At 37.4% G+C, this 19,224-nt stretch overlaps 1 protein-coding gene and 1 long non-coding RNA gene across 6 annotated transcripts in view; one reads left to right on the top strand and one right to left on the bottom strand.

Annotated features, from left to right (window-relative positions):
• dgkh (diacylglycerol kinase, eta) overlaps nucleotides 1–19,224 on the top strand; it is a 103,743-nt gene that overhangs the window by 9,970 nt on the left and 74,549 nt on the right. The gene's annotated exons all lie outside the window — the stretch shown is intronic.
• LOC114455029 (uncharacterized) lies at nucleotides 255–17,739 on the bottom strand. The gene is made up of 3 exons (XR_003672648.1): nucleotides 17,676–17,739; nucleotides 13,779–13,882; nucleotides 255–384 (listed from the first exon to the last, which is right to left on the bottom strand). It is a non-coding gene; the product is annotated as an uncharacterized LOC114455029 (long non-coding RNA).

Genomic DNA, 19,224 nt, shown 5'->3' with positions numbered 1-19,224 from the left:
TGTGTGTGTTGTGTGTGTGTGTTGTGTGTGTGTGTGTGTGTGTGTTGTGTTGTGTGTGTGTGTCTAATGGATCATGCAGCGTCTGACTCACAGAGTGTTGTTCCACTGGCTTGTTTGCTCAGCTCTGGACTGTGTGTACGTGTATGCATGCAGGTCCGTGCACGTTTGTGTGCGTGTGCATGTGTACGTGCACATGCATCTGCATCTGCATGCCTACCCATCACATCGTCTCTGTCCAACACTCACGATCTGCTCTGCACTTCTTTGGTTGCCACTGACAACCGAGTGGTTGGGCCCTGATTGGTCGACTCCATGGTGAGACAGCTGCTTAGGTTGACAGTGGTGTCCATCGTCCACTCACATGTGTGCACTCTAGATCTCTGCCTGCAGTACAGGGATGGGCAGCTTTTATCACAGTGAGGGCCACAAAGATGTGATGGTCTGATCTGAGGGCCACAAAGATGTGATGGTCTGATCTGAGGGCCACAAAGATGTGATGGTCTGATCTGAGGGCCACAAAGATGTGATGGTCTGATCTGAGGGCCACAAAGATGTGATGGTCTGATCTGAGGGCCACATTATCTACATTCACGTCAGAATTTAGAATAATCACCAATCTGAGCATTAATGTGCCTTTTACTTGTCATGTTGTACACCTTTCTGTCATTATACTGTGTTTATCTTGTTCTTTTGTGTGTGTTTTTAGCCATCTTTAGTATTTATGTGTTTTGAAAGTCCTTTTTGTGTCGTTTTGTTATCTGTCATTTTGAGATTTTTGTCCGACATTATGAATGTTCATGTCAGCATTTAGAATATTCAATAATCTGAGCATTAATACCTGTGTTTTTGTCCTTATTTTGTGTGTTTTTAAAACCATTTTTTGTATTTATGTGTTTTGATAGTCATTTTTGTGGTCATTTTATGTATTTTTTTGTTATTTTGTATTGTTTTTTTTTTTTAGATCCTTGTCTGATCTGAGGGCCACAAAAATGTGTTGGTTTGATCTGAGGGCCACATTATCTACATTCATGTCAGAATTTAGAATAATCACCAATCTGAGCTTTATTATAGGAAACAACAGCGGCTATGTACCTTTTATTTGTCATTTTGTACATTCTTTTGTCATTTGAAAGTATCTTTCTTGTTGTTTTGTGTGTTTTTGTTCTTATTTTTATGGTTTTGAAACCATCTTTTGTATTTATGTGTTTTGAAAGTCATTTTTGTGTAGTTTTGTGGTTATTCAAAGTATATTTTCTGTCATTTTGTATTTTTTCTGAGATTTTTGTTTGATCTGGGGGCCACATTATGAACATTCATGTCAGCATTTAGAACATTGACCAATCTGATCATTAATACAGGGAAGAACAAAGAGTTTAGCCATTTTGTATATTTTTGTTGTTGTTTTATGTATTTCCATTGTCATTTTATACATTTTTCTTGATTTTGTGTGTTATTGTTGTAGTTTTGTAGTTTTAGACTGTTTTTTGTATTACTTTTCTAGTTTTTTATTTATTTTCCGTCATTCTGTGTATTTTTTTTAAAGTTTTTTTGTTTTTATTTTGTATATTTCTTAGTTTTTTGTGTATTCTTGTAGTAGTCTTGTGTGTTTTGAAGTAATTCTGTGTATTTTTGTTGTCCTTCTGTGTGTTTAATGTAATTTTGTTGCTTTTTCTGGGAGAAATTAAACTGCGTTAAATGCGGAACCTTGGCCTAAAATGAGTCCTGCAGACTTTGCTCTAAACCCAACCTGGCAACACTGCTGTTGCAGCCGTTGTCTTTTCTCTCTTTTTGCTACTTTTCTCACTCACAGTCATTTCATATTTCCTGTGAAGCTAAAGAAACAAGCACGGGGAGTGAAGAGTACAGATATTAGTAAGGAGTAAAAGTATATACTCCTGTACAGATCAGCTGGACTGGTTCCCTCCATCGTTGAACTCTCCTCTTTCTCCTCCTGGTGTTGAAGGGAGCGTGTAAACTGTGACTCATGCTGTAGCTGTGTGATTATAAGCAGGCCAGGCTGATGCTGTCCAGTGTATGAGGACAACTACACTCAGTCCTCAAACAACAAGCCAGATCAGACACGTGCTGAGTTTGGGTCATTGTTGTGTTTTTAAGTGAGAGAGACGGAGACTGGTTTCCATTTATGGTAAATCTGCACCGATATGGTAAAGAAAAGTTAATGGAAATGCTGTGTGTTGGAATACACAGTGATTTCTTATTGTCTCTTTTGCACAACACGTAAACGCCCAGTCACTAGATGTCAGTGAACCACATCAGACCTAGTTAAACTACCTCACTCCTCAATGCATTTTAGCTTTGATTGCACTTAAATGACAACAGAAATGCACAAACCTACACCAAAAATGATACAAAAATACACAAAATGATTCCAGAATCACACTACAATGGCAACAAAAAATGTGATTATACAAAAACTGCACAAAAAGACAACAGAAAGATACAAAAATACACATAATGACTTCAAAAAAACATACATTACAGAAAAATATACCAAACATAAAAGATATAAAAATGAGTAAAAAAAAAAAACCAACACATTAATCATGCACATGTCTCATAGAATTAAACCAGATAAATTGTACACACTATTTTATTTTGCACCTGCAAATATACCCCTTTATAATGCTACAGAGTATGTTGTTGTTATTATGCCCACAATTGAAAACATAAAACATGTAGCACTTATAAATGTATGAGGGTTACTTTTTTACATTAATGAAAGAAGGATAAAATGTGAGCAGTGGTTCTCAATTTGTGGGTTGGGAACCAAAACTGTGTCACAGACCAGCTCTGCAAAAAACCAAGATGTATTTAGCTTTTAATTTAATTATGATTTATTATTGCAGTAGCCCGCTGTATAAAACCTGTATAGCGCTTTGGTATTTTTGGTCTTGTGAAATGCATATCAAAAACCACTTGGGCCTCAGATTTAATGTGATCGCAGGAAATGAACGGAAAATACAGAATCATTTTGTTATTAATGTTTTTAAATTGTTTTTGTTTTTTTTTGTCTTCAAATAAATCATATGGAAATTGCACTGACACTGAATATAGCCTCACATGCATATTTTTGAGAAAATATCACTTAAATTGTCTTTGTAATAGAAAAAGTGAATTCTCACTAAACAGTATGAAACCAGACGAAACCCTCTCCAACATGTTTTGGGACAATATTACACATTTCCACAATGTTTTTCACTGCAAAACTGTTACGGTTTAATGTTAGCTTTAGCATGTGCCAAATCAACTAACTCAATTAAGCATGTTTGACACAATTTCAGGAGGAGTAACAGCCTGGAAATGGCATCGGATTAAAGAAAACCAATGAAACACTGTAGAAACGTGTGACCTCTGTAATGAAATTGGGGTTATTTTGAAACAGAAAAGTGGAGGCTCTACATTGGTTTCAGCTGTAGCAAGTTAGTTATTTTTTATTCTAATGTAGCATCTCCTCATGGTGAAGAAAACGGTGCCCTGGTTTACCGTATTTTACGGATTATAAGGCGCACTAACAATGAATGGGTCTGACCGGGTCTATTTTCATACATAAGGTGCACCGGACTTAAAGGCTCACCGGTTTGTTGTTGTTGTTATTATTATTATTATTATTATTATTAAGGCTCATTAAGCGAAACAAAATAGTCAGATAAGTCAAACTTTATTCAACTCATTAACAATAATTCTCAACATTGTTCAGGTTTAACACATAAAATATAAAACATTACACCCACTTTTGCAGTTCAGTATGTTGAAGCACAGTACAGGTATATATCACTCCGCGAGGCGCCTGACTACGGTAGCCCTAAAGCGCAAAAAATCCATCCATAGTTTAGCAAAGTTGTACTAAAACATTTTGACATATTAATTTCATACATAAGGCACACCTGATTATAAGGCGCACTGTCGATTTTTGAGAAAATTAAAGGATTTTAAGTGCGCCTTATAGTCCGAAAAATACGGTACTTGTAGAACGTGGTAGATCTAAGGGAGTAAACCAATCCCATTATCTGTTTTGGTGTAAACCGTTGTGTTCTGGTCAAATTTCAACAAATTTTGTTTTTATGAAAACCTTGAAAAAATCTTGAACCTTGGTCCACAGCCTGCAAGGGTAGAGGTTAAGGTTAAGGCCAAATGTCAAATTCTAATGAAATTTAATGAGTTTTTTTCATTATTGTTCTTTTGTTTTGTTTAGTTCATTATCTTTGTATTGGTTTTATGATGTGGTTGATTCCATTAATTCCTTGTTCAACACGTTTTTCACTCATAATCAGGGCTTTAAATGAACTTTTTCGATCATCAGCCAGCATGGTGAGTATAGTCTTAAAGTTACCAGCCAACCACATTTTACACCAGCCAATTTTTTCCCAGTGAAAATAAACTACATTATGAGTGCCACAGAAGAGATTTAAGCGTTTATGTTTTTTTAAAATAGTTTGTAGTTTAGTTGATTGCAGAAATACATTAAAATGGTTAAAAATAATAATAAATTACAACACTGTTTTTACAGAAAATGTATACATTTAATTATTATGTGCATGACGCCGCGAGAGCTAACGCATGGAGGAGATAGAGGTAGACACACACATTATGTGCATGACGCGCGCGCACGTGTGTGAGAGATAACGCACGGAGGAGATGGAGGCACAGACACACACACACACACACACACACACACACACACACACACACACACACACACACACACACACAGTATTTATAATAAGAAATATACTTAATGAGTAAAATAAAACAAAAAACTAAACAATATTCATACATAAAGTACACAAAACAACAGAAATGCCCAAAAATATACAAAATGACTCAAAAAAACAAACAGAAACATTACAGAAAAATACACCAAACAACAAAAACTATGAAAAACCAGGGAAATCGCACACACTATTTTATTTTGTACCTGCAAATAAACCCCTTTATAACAGTAACAGAGTATGTACACCTCTTTGTACATCCAACCTTCAAAACCTTCAAAACACATACACAACTTTGGCCATAATTGACAACTGTACTTAAGCTCCTCCCGCTATTTGAATGCATACTTACGACAGGCACTGTACTAGTTTATTTTATTTTATTAACTTTGGGTGTGTCGGAGAAGTGAACCTTTTATAGAGCATTCTCAACTTAATAAACAAACTTAACTCAGATGAAAATTGGATCCCTGGAACACTGTTTGAAGTTAGAAAGAATAGAAGTAATCAGGTACTAACTTCTTTTCAGATCTTCTTTTATCTTCATTTCCCCGTGTTTTGCAGGTTAGATTTTTCAACAGCCGATAAATATCTCCACGTTTGTTTGTTTGTTTTTAACTAATTTTACATCATCGTTCCGTCTGACTCCGATAATGAACCAAAACAATCACGCTAACGTAAGCCAATTGTTGTGTGACACATCACAACATAGTGTTCATGGGAAATGTAGGATTATTACAACCAGCTGTGTTGCCAGATACATATTACGTTTTTAAAGTCTACACACACACAAAAACCCTCAAATTTCTTGGCGTAAAAACAACCCAATCTGGCAACGATGTTGCAACATTGTTTCTGCGGCCTGCCGATTCAAACAAACGCAGTAGTTTTTGTTTAGTTCTTCACCAGCCAAAATGGCTAGTAACGCTACAATTTTACCCGCCAAAGTTCATTTTTACCCGTATTTGGCGGGTGTTAATTTAAAGTCCTGCTCATAATTTACTGAAAAAAATATTCTATTGTAATAGTACTGCTGCTATTTCAGTCAAGTGGTCCTAATTTTCTGGCCGACTGGTGTTTAAAGCTGAGGGGAAAATCAAAGGGCGACGATAATGGTGTGTAAATTACTGTCCTGATCAACAATGATAAACACTGACAGATGTGCAGCCTCCTGCTCTGCTCCTTGGACACACAGCAGATCAGAGACAAGGGAATCACTCCCTCCCTCCACGTGGAGTGTAATTTATCCATCAGTGTGGGCAAATTTTAGCATTTTGTGGGAGTTGATGGAGGCGAAGCAGCGCAATTACAGCCAGAAATAAAGACGGCGTGCCAGGAGAGAACAGTGGAGGAGTCACCGAGGGCGGAGTGGCTCCAGTCTGGAAACCACTTGCTTGTTCCGGCTTTGCTCATCCGTGTCACATGATTCAGTAATGGAGGCGTTATTGAGTCCGACTCCAGGGCAGATAAGGAAGCTCTGTGTACAGTCTTATCAGTGGTTTGTGGAAATCGCCATCATTGGGTCATCTTTTCTCCCTTTGAATGAGTTGGGAACAGGATTGAGTGTTGAGAGAATGAGACACACGTCTGTATCCGAGGAAACCAAGCCTTTTAATTTACTCAGCAAACTGCATTGCATCATTAAATCATCCTCACTACCTGATTATCCACAAAGCAGGGATAATGCACAAAGACAGACAGTCATTTACACACATTTAATGTCACAGTTTGTAGTCTGATGGTTTTGTTTGGCCTCACATTTTCCGTTTCAGGATTTACCCATTTCTGTGTCACATGGGCGTCACTTTACACTTTTTTGTTTCATCATATTTTTTTAGTTAGATGACTTTACTGGCTATAAAACTATGGATGCACCAGAATGAAAATTACTGGCCGTATCCGAAAACCTAAAATGAGAAAACCAAGGCCGAAAACCAAAACACCGGAAGAAATTAAAAAATTAAAGCTGCAAGCAGCGTTGAACGGGCCCTCGCAACCACACGCATGACGGGACATGGCGCACGTTGAGGTGTGTTGCATGTCGGGGTGTGGCAGAAAGTTAAAGTGTTGAGACGTAGCTGACCATTTTCAAGGATTATATGACAAACTTTCCTGCAATCCTCAGTGTACTGAAGTAATACTTCTTCAGTACACTGAAGAACTCTGACATCATCACTCTCTACAGTGATGATGACAGAGTTGATGATGATGTCATCAGTTAAAGAGAGTCAAATTAATTATTTACGTACTTCGTCGACTCTGCTCAGAAAACGCTTTAGTACTCAGATGTATTGAAATACATCCGCTCTGTGACTCCAGCGCTGACCGCGATGTTTACTCGCTTCATCACAACATCCTGTTCCGGTCGGCTTGTTTCGGTGAGAAAAGTGGCCGAAGTCAGCCGAAAACAAAAAACGCACTTTTGGGCCTTTTTCGGCTGAAAATTTTTGGTCGCCAGAAATTTGATGCATCACAATATAAAACTTCTCAAAATTGTACCAAACATGCTAAAATGAATTATTAGAGCAAACTACTTTATTAATTTTACATTTACATTTACATGCTTCAGATGAGCTTTCAAAATTCTGAGAACATGAAAGTTTCGCGAAAGTTTTACACTATCTGTCTGCGACACTTTTGACCCACAGAAACTTGTTAAACGGGAGAAGTATCATGGAAATGCATAGAATAAAAATAGATGTGAAACATTTGAACTATAAATGTAAGTCTTTTAATGTTAATGGTTGATGAAACATTCAAAACCAAAGAGAATGAGCTCACACACATATTTCCCATTGCCTTGAACAGGCTGTGTGATGCATTATCTACTGCCAAATTTCCCGCATTCTTTTTAACGTGACGTCAAATGACGCCTATTGCACGTCCTCGACCGGTAGAAGACAAGCGCGGTGGACCAAATTACTGTTTGGCTCTGTGGAGGCATGCGCAGAGGTCTTGCAGTTACCCTAGCGTTCATTGTGTTATTATGGAGTTTCTTGATCCTGCCCTATGCTCCTTTAATTACTGCCAAGCAGTGAATCACCCTCACATTTTTGTGCAAAACCTTGCACAGCCCTGCATTTGGATGATCACCAGTTCACCTAACACACCTAAACCTAAACCTGTCTTTGTACCAGCATTCAGAGAGCTCCAACGTCCATCAAACCCAAATCTTCCTCTTTGCCAGATATTGCCATTTATCTGGATCAGTTATCCTGATCATGGTACCATAATCACTCACACTGTAAAGGCTTGTGAGACATTTTTAACCCCATTAATAACCATACAGTATTATGTACGGGCACCCCCCTTCTACAGATTGACATCATATCACAGGAAACACCAACACTATAAACAAACCAGAACAAAAATGCAGTTGACTGAATCACTGTCTTCCTAATCTGGTGAAGATCTTTGCATTCAATCCCACAATGCAATGCACAAAACTGTTCCGAAGTTCAAGTCACATTGTTTGTGGTACAGCCAAGAATAAAACTGTGAGCGGCAACTTCAACCTTTGACATTTGTTTGAGTAAATGTTCCAGTTTTTCTGAAGAAATATCTTACAATTATTGATCTATGAGGCCTATACAATAGCTGTGTTTGAAACATCACACTACAAACGTAATGAGTATATACTGTCTACTATATACTATAAGTATGATTAAGATGATGACTGTTCCCACTAAAGTATACTTCCAAATTTCCCAAGATGCATTTGGAACCTACAACGACAAAAACCTGAATCACACTGAGGCTAAATGATAAATATCTCTGTTGATTCTCCACCTTTGAAAGTTCTGAAAACATTTGAAGTGAGAAAGTGACCAAGTAGAATATCAACATGTGCTCATTTGATACATAAAACTCACAGAAACACATTTTATTTCCACATTTCAGAGATTTTCGGGGGACGCGCCATTGTGCTACTGACAAAACGTCCCGTTAACTTCAAAACATTTACAAATGTGTTAAAAAAAAGCAAAGAAAACGAGAAGAGATGCTTTTATTTTGAAAAGGGGAGGTTTGATTTTTAGCTTGAAGCCGGTGTCATGTACTGAGTTCACATCGTACTGAGATTGTATATGCGCATATATGTGCATGCGTGCACATGCGCACTACGGAAAAATGATTTTTTTGCTAAGAAAAGAAGAATTTATTTTTGTTTTCAAAGTGAACGGACATGTATCTTATTTGTTTATTGGATTATGTTAGGGTTATAATCTCAGTACGGAGCTAAACTCAGTTTGTGACACCGGTCCCTGGACGATTTTACGTTCCGCTCACGATGCATCATGGGACAGTTGAGTGTGACTAGTGTGCCCACCGTGCATACTTCAAAAATGTACCCACACAGTATACTGTACATCTAATGTGAATGCACTACATACTCATTTTGATGTCAGATTTAGTTAGAGCAGTACGTTAGTATGACATTTACAACACAGCCAATGTATTTCCCTGTTATAAATATTCTTTGTTATTGTTCACATCAGCTTTAGGGATTGTTTGAATTAGCTTAAATTGAACAGACTTTCTCTAAAAGCTCACAAATACTTGGTCCCTTTTAGACCACAGACGGACCACTTTATCTGGATGTATGGAACAATGGTTTTGATTTTTACTACGTCAACTCTTTATGGTTCTTCAATCATTCTTCATGCAGCATATCGCTTGATGTGTGTCAGTACAGAAAAAGCAGGCGATTGTGTATTTTTAGGATTCTTTAACCTTTCCTCGTTGCATTAAAACACAATTAACCTAATCACAGATGGAGGTGGTGTGTGGAGTGTCTTATCGGATTAATTAGACACGCTCTCTGAAGGGATTACTAATTGGTTTAGGCCTCTGTGGGTGTGTTCTCAGAGTCCTGATCCCCCCAACTACAGCTGCTGGATTCATTTCAGCTGGCCAAGCCTTTGTCCATTGTGTGTGGTGTGTGCATGTGTATGTGTGTGTGTGTGTGTGTGGTGCTCAGGTTACTCTGTTCTCTGTCGCACAGTTTAACAGAGGAGAGTGGCAGAGCTCACGGTGACTATTTATAGATCACTTCTGGCCTACTTGGCAACAGGAAGCATATGAAGACCAAGGAAAGGAACTATGGAGGCCAGGGAGGGACAAAATAGGAAACAGAAAATAGGACGTCTAAGTAGAGCAAAGTCAGAAGTTTTGCACTCGTCACCTCTTAATAGATCATGTCTTGTTTGATTGATTTTTTACCATAGAGATGTCCATTATAGAGGTGCAGTTACATTCTCAAAAACACACAAAAGTGTGTAAAATGAATCCAGAAGCACACAACGCGACACACAAAACAAAAAAGAAACTTTTGTAAAATGACAACGTCAACACAAAAAGACACTAACATTTCAGAATGTGACAAAAACACAAAATGACACCAAAAATGCAGAAAAAAAAATCACGATACGACAACACATTTAAAAAATGATAACATTAACACACAATATCACAACAAAATTGACAAAAAGACTCCAAAAAACATACAATACCACACCAAAAATGCACAAAATGACTCTGAAAGCACAAAATGACAACACAATTATACAAAAGGACTACAAACATACAAAATCACAACAAATCAGTAAATGACAACAGAAACACACGCAACATACAACAAACTGAACAAAAAACTCTAAAAACATACAATACCACATAAAAAATTTACAAAATGACAGACAGCACAACATGACAACACAATTACACAAAATGACTCATTAACGCACACAAAACAATGACAAAAATGTAAAAAATGACAACAGAAACACACAAAATGACAACACAAACACAGAATAACAATGAAATCGACAGGAAAAACTCCAAAAACATACATTACCAAAACAAAAATGCACAGAGACAACAAAATTTCACAAAATGACAAAAAAAACAGTTGTAAAAAATAATTAAAAACAGCTACAATGTACATTTGTATTATTAATATTTTGTCTATTACAAAATGACAAATATTACTCAAAGACAACAGAGGTGTATTCCATAAAGGAGGGCTAACAAACTCTGAGTCTATCCGTAAACTCTGGGTCAACATACCCAGCGATTAGAAACTCTGGGTATCGGATTCCATTACAGCTGGTATGAAGTGGGTCAATCAACCCTGAGTATGTAAACCTTGGGTTACTGACGTGCACACACGTGACAAAAAGCTATCATCAATGGATCAGAGATTTACTTGAGCTGCCATGGCAACCACCCGGAATACAGTGATTTATTCACCCTAATGGGTGAAATAAGCTGGTGTTTGAGGAATATGAGCCTGTTCTAAAGGTGCGTTCAGTCTTCAGTGACTATAGTGGCTTAAATCACCCGTAATTAGTCACACTTTTTGGTCGCTTCATCATTTTATTGCTTCAGTGACGTGACGAGCGGTGAATAATATGAATAAATTGTGTCTGAGAAGATGTGGCAGCAGCATAGGATGGCTGCATAGAGAGCCCTCCTGTTACACTGGCTATAAATACAGGGACTGCCTCTTGATATCGAATCAATTATATTGATTTTTAATGTAATATTGTCGCCAGTCATCTCAATGTCCTAAAAAATGTCATAAAGAAATCCCTGAACCCACGACCCATTGCTTCCAAGAGCAGCGTCACAAGTTACTGGGCCATCATACCTTCAGAGTTGCATGATCTACAGATTTAACTGTATAATACGGTGGCTGGGAAGTGTCAGGTGAATGCATTTACAGAAACGAACACATGCAAACAGGTCACAACACGAATGCAAACCGGCCACAACGGAAGTGTTTCCGACGGACCGGTATTACAGTCGGACAGTCGGACGGGTATTATGATATGATAGCCCGATATGAAAAATATAAGAGTATCCTAATCAACTTTCACTTACTTTCATACACGTTTCGATGTCTTCTTTTTGTTCTTCTCTGTTCTGGTGGGTTAAAAACATCCGCCAGAAATGTGTCCGTCTGTAATACCGGTCCGTCGGAAACACTTCCGTTGTGGCCATTGTGCATTCGTGTTGTGACCTTTTTGCATTTGTGTTCATTTCTTTAAATTCATTCACCTGACACTTCCCGGCCACCGGGTTTCCGCAACGGAAGTGTTTCCGACGGACCGGTATTACAGACGGACACGTTTCTGGCGGATGTTTTTAACCCACTAGAACAGTTCAGAACAAGAAGACATCGAAACGTGTATGAAAGTCAGTGAAAGTTGATTAGGATACTCTTATATTTTTCATATCAGGCTATCATATCATAATACCCGCCCGACTGTCCGACTGTGATACCGGTCCGTCGGAAACACTTCCGTTGTGGCCGGTTTGCATTCGTGTTGTGACCTGTTTGCATTTGTGTTCGTTTCTGTAAATGCATTCACCTGACACTTCCCAGCCACCGTAGTATAACAATAAAACAATAAGTGGATTCATTCAAATTGTCATCTCCTCCTTTATATTATTCACAGGTTTGTATTCAGGGAACTTTACTACAGACGTCAGTAGATGTTTTAATGCAGATCAACCTCAATGTCTTTCACTTAATGCTCTGTATTATTATTCTTTGATAAAACCTGCCAGCGACCAGGTTTAGTTCACAGACAACGTTGCCATGGTAACATACTCAGAGAAGAACATACCTCGCGTTTAGGAATGAGATACTCAGAGTTTCCCTCATTTGAACCTGAACATACTCAGAGTTTGAACATAACCCGCTTTATGGAATAAACCTCAGGAACGGACAAAAGAATAACAAAAACACACATACAAAAAAGAAAAAAAATGTAAAATAACAACAGAACCACACAAAAAGACACAAACATTTCAGAAAATGACCCCAAAAAAAGCACAAAATGACTCCAAAAAATACCAACAAAATTTAAAAGAATAACCCAGAAAATGACAACAGAAACATACAACAACAAAATTGACAAAACATACAATACCACACCAAAAATCCACAAAATGACAACACAATTGCACAAAATGACTCCATATGCACTCAAAACAACAACAAAAATTTTAAAAATGACAAGAAAAACACACAATATCACAACAAAATTGACAAAACACTCCAAAAACACACAATACCACACCGAAAATGCACGTAATGACTCAGAAAGCGCAAAATGACAACACAATTACACAAAATTACTCCAAACGCACACAAAACTACAGCAAAAATTCAAAAAATTTGTACAATGACAACATAAACACACTGAAAGACACTGAAATTTTCCAAATTGAAAAAACACAAAACAGTACCAAAAAATGCAGAAAATGACTCAGAGGGTGCAAAATGACAACACAATTACATAAAATAAAACCAGATGCACACAAGACAATGACATAAATTGAAAATATGACAACATAAACACACAATAACATTGAAATCGACAAAAAAAATTCCAAAAACTTATAATACCACAATAAAAAGACACTACAATTTCACAAAATGACAGAAACACAAATGACAAAAAAATACACAAAATAAGTTAAGTTTAAAGTTTAAGTTTAAAAGAATTGCAACAGAAACTCATACAAACGTACAAAAAGCAGAGAGATAACAACATTTCACAAAACAACAAAAACATACAAAATGACAATGAATCATTAAAAAAAGGCTAATTTTACAAAATGATAAATAATACTCAAAGAAAACAAGAACTAACAAAAATAAACAAAAATGACAGCGTTTGGAAGTAATATGAAATGATGTGGAGGAGACTATTTTCAGTTTCAGCGATGTCATTCATTTTTCCTTTTAAACAACTGCGTGTCACATGTTCCTAATGGACCCTTGGTTGTAGTTTGTACATTTAATTTTGGCAGGAACAGAGCTATACGTTATCTATCTGTCAACAAAAGACAGGAAAAGTTATGAGTAACTTCTCATCACGCATGTAGCAGTAATAAAACGTGTGTGTGACCTACGTGTGACCCTCAAAGTGACGACAGAGATGAGTTTCCAGGCTCTCAGACCTGCAGCGCTCACACCGTCACAGGCAGCCTGCTGCTCTACAGCCTTTTAGGGAAGTCTGCGTTGAGGTATTTCACCTTAATCCGCTGCAGGAATGTGTTCCTCAGGCTTCATCCCATGGTCAGGTCAGCACAAATCTTCCTTATACAGTATGTGTTCTTTCCTGCTTCGCAAATCCCGTCTGTAAAAAAAAAAAACATCTTAAGAAGAAATGGAAACTGACTCACGGGAAAAAACGATCCACCTCAAGCATTTTGAAAGCGCAAACCTTAGATTTTAGCGCCTTTTTTGACTGTTTGATGCAGTTGCATGAGATGCTGGTTTGGGTTCTATTCCTGCAGAAGAGTCACTTACCTGTCACGGAGGAAAAAAAGCTCATTGATCCACAATATGAAGTGGTCTGACATGTATCTACAGCAGAGATGGTCAATCTTTATCTCAGCGGGGCTACATAAACGTGATCTTTGATCTGAGGGCCACATTATCAACATTAATGTCAGTATTTAGAATTAATACTGTACAATATACAGTATTTAGAATTAATGTGAGCATTAATACATGAAAGAAAGTGTTTTGTATTAACTTTTTGTATTTTTCTGTCATTCTGTGTGTTTTTGTCGTTGTTTCATGTGTTTTTGGAGTAATTTATTGTGATATTGTGTGTTCCATCATTCTGGGCCTCTACTACATACAGTAGATCAGTGTTTTTCAACCACTGTGCCGCGGCACACTAGTGTGCCGCGAGAGATCGTCAGGTGTGCCGTGGGAAATTATCCAATTTCACCTAATTGGTCTAAAAAAAAATTTTGAAAACATATTAATTATTATCTGCAAATAATATACCAATGTCGAGTGTCCGTGCTGCAGTAGTGACTAAAGGTGCGTGCACACCGAACGCGACGGAAGCGATGCCATTGCCTTAAATCGTCCCTGATCGGTAGTTTGCACATAGTGGTGCTTTTTTGTCAGTCCATCATTTCATCGCTCCAGCGACGCGATCACTAGGGAGCTCTGTCTGTCTGTCTGTCTGTCTGTCTGTCTGTCTGTGTGTGTGTGTGTGTGTGTGTGTGTGTGTGTGTGTGTGTGTGTGTGTGTGTGTGTGTGTGCGCGCGCGCGTGCGTGTGGCCCCGGTAACAGGGTAGAGACAGAGAGAGAGTGTTGATGACGTCTTTTTTTTTTTCCTTCTTGCTCCGCTTCTACGGTTAAATGATCAACTTAACGGAGATATTAAAGGATGACTTCACTCAGAATGTGTTTGATCAGTAGTTACTGTGGTTTTAAAGAAATTTACCGCTTTAATTTTGAACCTGATACTTTGAGGAAGTAGAACAGCCTCCGCTGCAGCCGTCAGCACTGAAGCGGGAGCGGGAGGGAGGGGCTGAGATTACACTGAGATTGACATTTTGTACATGTAACTCTTCATATTTCTCAGTGTAGAACAGTGAAATCTTTCCCAAATATTATTGCTTCTGTCATAATAAGCACGATATTTCTGTATTCCTGGTAATTAATAATTTTGGACAGAATTAGAGTTTGCAAAACACTTTGACGTTTTCTACTACCTTTAATACCACATTGTTGTTTCATTTGTTATGTTCAAGCTGTATTTTTGAAGTGGACATGTTAAGTACACTTTTTATTTGAAAGAAGAAATACAAATGATGATAAAGTCCTTTATTCTTTGTGTTTATTTGATTCCTATTCAAGACACTTTGATGAGAATGGCTATATTGTTAATATATGCTACAGAGTATAATTTTTTAACATGTTTGGCTGGTGGTGTGCCTCGTGATTTTTTCAATGAAAAAAATGTGCCTTGGCTCAAAAAAGGTTGAAAAACACTGCAGTAGATAAACATATCCTGGCTATCCCTCTATTGGTGGACTTGATCTAACCAAACTTTTGCAATAACAGAGTAGCTGTAGGCTATACTACGAAGTTGACTATCAACTCAATAACCGTATAGTTGGTTTTTTTGGTTATTTTGTGTTTATTTAATTGTCGTTTTGTGTGCTTTAGTTGTCACTTTGTGCATTTTTACATTTTTTGTCCTTTAGTGCATTTTTTGTTTTGTTGTGTGGTTTTGCTGTCATTTTGTGTATTTTGCAGTGGGTTTTTATTGGGGATGTCCCCCGATACAATTTTTTCATTTCCGATATGATACTGATATTGCATCCTTGCGTATCGGGCGATACCGATATTGATCCGATATCAGCATGAAACATACTCCTTTTTTAAAAAAAAAAAATGATTTATTTATTTTCTCTCTCTTTTCTTTAATAAAGAAAATAATAATGACTTGTTTTGTCGTGTGGAATGTTAGAAAAGTCTTGATCAAGTGATGTTACTGAAACAGAGAACAATAGTCAGCAAAAGTAGGCATGAGAAAAACTGACCCATTTATTATTAACTAATTGGTTGGCTTCAACATAATATCTACATTATTCTACAATTGAATAAAATAAATACAAAATTAATTAAAAAAAACTTTTAATAATTAAAAAAACTTTTAATAATTAAAAAAAATAATAATAAAAAAAAAATAAATCAGAAAATCCGGAAATTTGAATCCGATATCCGATATTTGTTTTCAGGCTAATATCGGACCGATATCCGATATCGTTATTGGATCAGGACAACCCTAGTTTTTATTGTATAATACGAGTCATTTTGTGTAATTTTGTAGTCATTTTGTACATTTTTCTTGTCTTGTGTGTTTTTTACACAATTTATTTTGTGTTTTTACTTTTGGGGGCTTCACAAAATTAGAGCGAGGGCCACCAGTCGCCCAAATCTGATACAGTGCCTGCATTTTCCAACTTTCCATGTTATTGTTTTGTTGCTTCACAGTGGGCGGTTCCTCGTTATACCCACAATACTGTGCGCTCTGCATCACATTCGGTTCACTGTCTTTGTGTATTCCCAGCCTTGGAGTGTTTGTGTTTGCTCTAGAGTTTGTTTGTAATCGCACTAAAAGGCCGTGTTTGAATCCGTACCAGATTCTGCTTCTTTGGGTCCTATTGCGTGTTCACACCTGTCCAAACGAGCTACACTTAACAGGGAAACAAACCCTGACGTGGTTAAAGCTAGTTAAAGAGGACTGGTGTGAAGGAACTTTAAAAAATGTAATGAAGTATCAGAAATCTGAGAAGAGTTGTCATAAGGCGTCACTTCACCCGTGGAGGCATTTTCTTAGATTTTCTTAGACTTAAAGTTTCTTACAATTTTTAGGAACCTGAAAATTTCCTGAATTGCAACTCACTGGAACTGAATACTGTGCCGTGAACACAACCGCTCTCGGAGCGGATCAAACACAGGCAGTATCGGTGCTGTCGTAGAGCGCACGGCATTGTGGGTTATCAGGAGAGCTGGTGACGGTCCGAACCAGGACTTTAAAACCACCAAAAGCACGGCAGGTGGTTGCTGCTCCAGTGTTGAATGTTGTGAAAGAACAAACGGAGAAGTTTCTGCACACTTTTAAGCACTTGCTTTGATCCATTGTTGAGAGCCTCTTCTTCAGCTTTCTGTTTTTCTGCCGAGAGAAGTCACTACTCCAGTAACAGCGCCTCGACTGGTTAGCAGTTAGCTCATGTAACTGATTCAAAGGCTGTGTGGAGTGGATCAGAAGTTGCGATTTGAACTCCTTTATAATCTATGGAAGTTGTGTAATACATTTGCAATATCAATGTCTGACTGACCAATGTCCCCTCAAAGAATTACTAAAAACTATATTTTTGAAACGATTGTCTCCAAATCTGCTTCCATGAATTCTTTCCAGCTAATCTAGAAAGGCTTGTTTCTGGTTCCCTTCAAGCTGATGATCCCCAGTAGAACCAATAACCATTGTGTGTGTGTGTGTGTGTGTGTGTGTGTGTGTGTGTGTGTGTGTGTGTGTGTGTGTGTCCGTGTATGTCCACAAGTGATACAAAACACACTCATCATCATTACGACCACCATCATCATCAAAAACTAACCTTAAACATACAGCACGAGTTCTGCAAGACACGCCAGAGTGGACGGAGAAAAGATAAAACACACACACACACACACACAACACAAACACACACAGGCTATTTATAGCAGAGGGAAGGCCACTCTTGGAGTGCAGAATTACAAACAGACACGCAGGCCTGAAGCTGACATCCTGCCCACCAGCTGTGTCAACTTAAACACACACACACACACACTGGTTAGTGTTTCTTGTGGGGGATTCTGTCGAGATCATTGCTTGTGGTGATAAAGGCAATGCTTTTCAGAGTTTCAGTTTTTTTTATTTACAAGTGAGGTTTTACACACGAGTTCCTACTTTGAGTGCACAGCAAAGCCCGTACGGCGCACCTAGAGGGCGAGATGTGTTAACTCAGGATTGGCTCCTTCAGCTGGATCAAACTCCCTCTATATCCAGGGCCATCCCGTGGTTTCAGAACCCGACAGTGTTCCACACACAGTTAAAGCTCATTCAGCCATTTCACCAAGACAAACACGGCGACACACTGTGTGACCCGTGGCACCGTGTACGCATCGGCTGTGTGCACTGTGCGCCTGAGTTGGGGACACTCGATGGACAACTCTGTGATCTGTGCTTTGTAGTGCAGAGTGCTGATATATCCTACTCAAGTACTGTAGGAGTAGTTACTTAATTAAAATTGTACTCAAGTACAAGTAAGTCATACATAAAATACTCAAGTACAAGTAAAAAGTAGCTTAATTAAATATTTCTCAAAGTAAAAGTTACTAGTTACTAGTTTTTGCACAGTTGGAACTTAATTTATTTTACACAAAGGCATCTGTATAAAATAGGTTTGTCAAAATGTACATTTAAAAAAATGAAATAATATAACATCATTGAATTCAATTCAAAATAAAACAATTATCAGGCTTTAAGTATGTAGCTACATTTATGAACTCTAAAACTGAGAAAATAACCTCCATTCAATGCTGTTTTGATGCGTCACATTACGTTTAATCTGATTGGTCGGCTATGATGTGATTCATTTGATTGTACTCTGATTATTTCATTGTTTGTAGTTTCACAATGTCTGTTGAACATTTTTTATGTGAATATTTCATTGATCTTTTATTAATATTATTATTTATTTATTGAGACATTTGTCTTAATATTGTTCTGAGAGGTTTTTGTTATTTATCAGATTTGCGTCCACACGATGACCAATGAACCAGAGAATGATGCAATTAAAAATATAATCTATTACCGACAGTATATATTCATAACTAGGATTATTTTTGTATTTACTTATTTTATACTATTCTTTATTTTTATTCTAATTACTTTTCTATTATCTATGGCAGACATAGGAAATTGGTGGCCTGGGGGCCACATGCGGCCGTTAGTCTAATTTGCAGCACCCAAGCTAAATGCAAGAAATGTAGCCAAAGACACACAAAATGACAAAAAACAAATTCACAAAACAAAAATATACAAAATGACAGTAAAAATGCACAAAATGACTTCAAAAACACATAATAAAACAACAAAAAATACACATAAGGACAGAAAAATGT

This window comes from Gouania willdenowi, chromosome 21 (assembly GCF_900634775.1).
Source record: "Gouania willdenowi chromosome 21, fGouWil2.1, whole genome shotgun sequence".
Classification (NCBI taxonomy): Eukaryota; Metazoa; Chordata; class Actinopteri; order Blenniiformes; family Gobiesocidae; genus Gouania; species Gouania willdenowi.
This window is presented reverse-complemented; position numbering and strand designations above follow the sequence as displayed.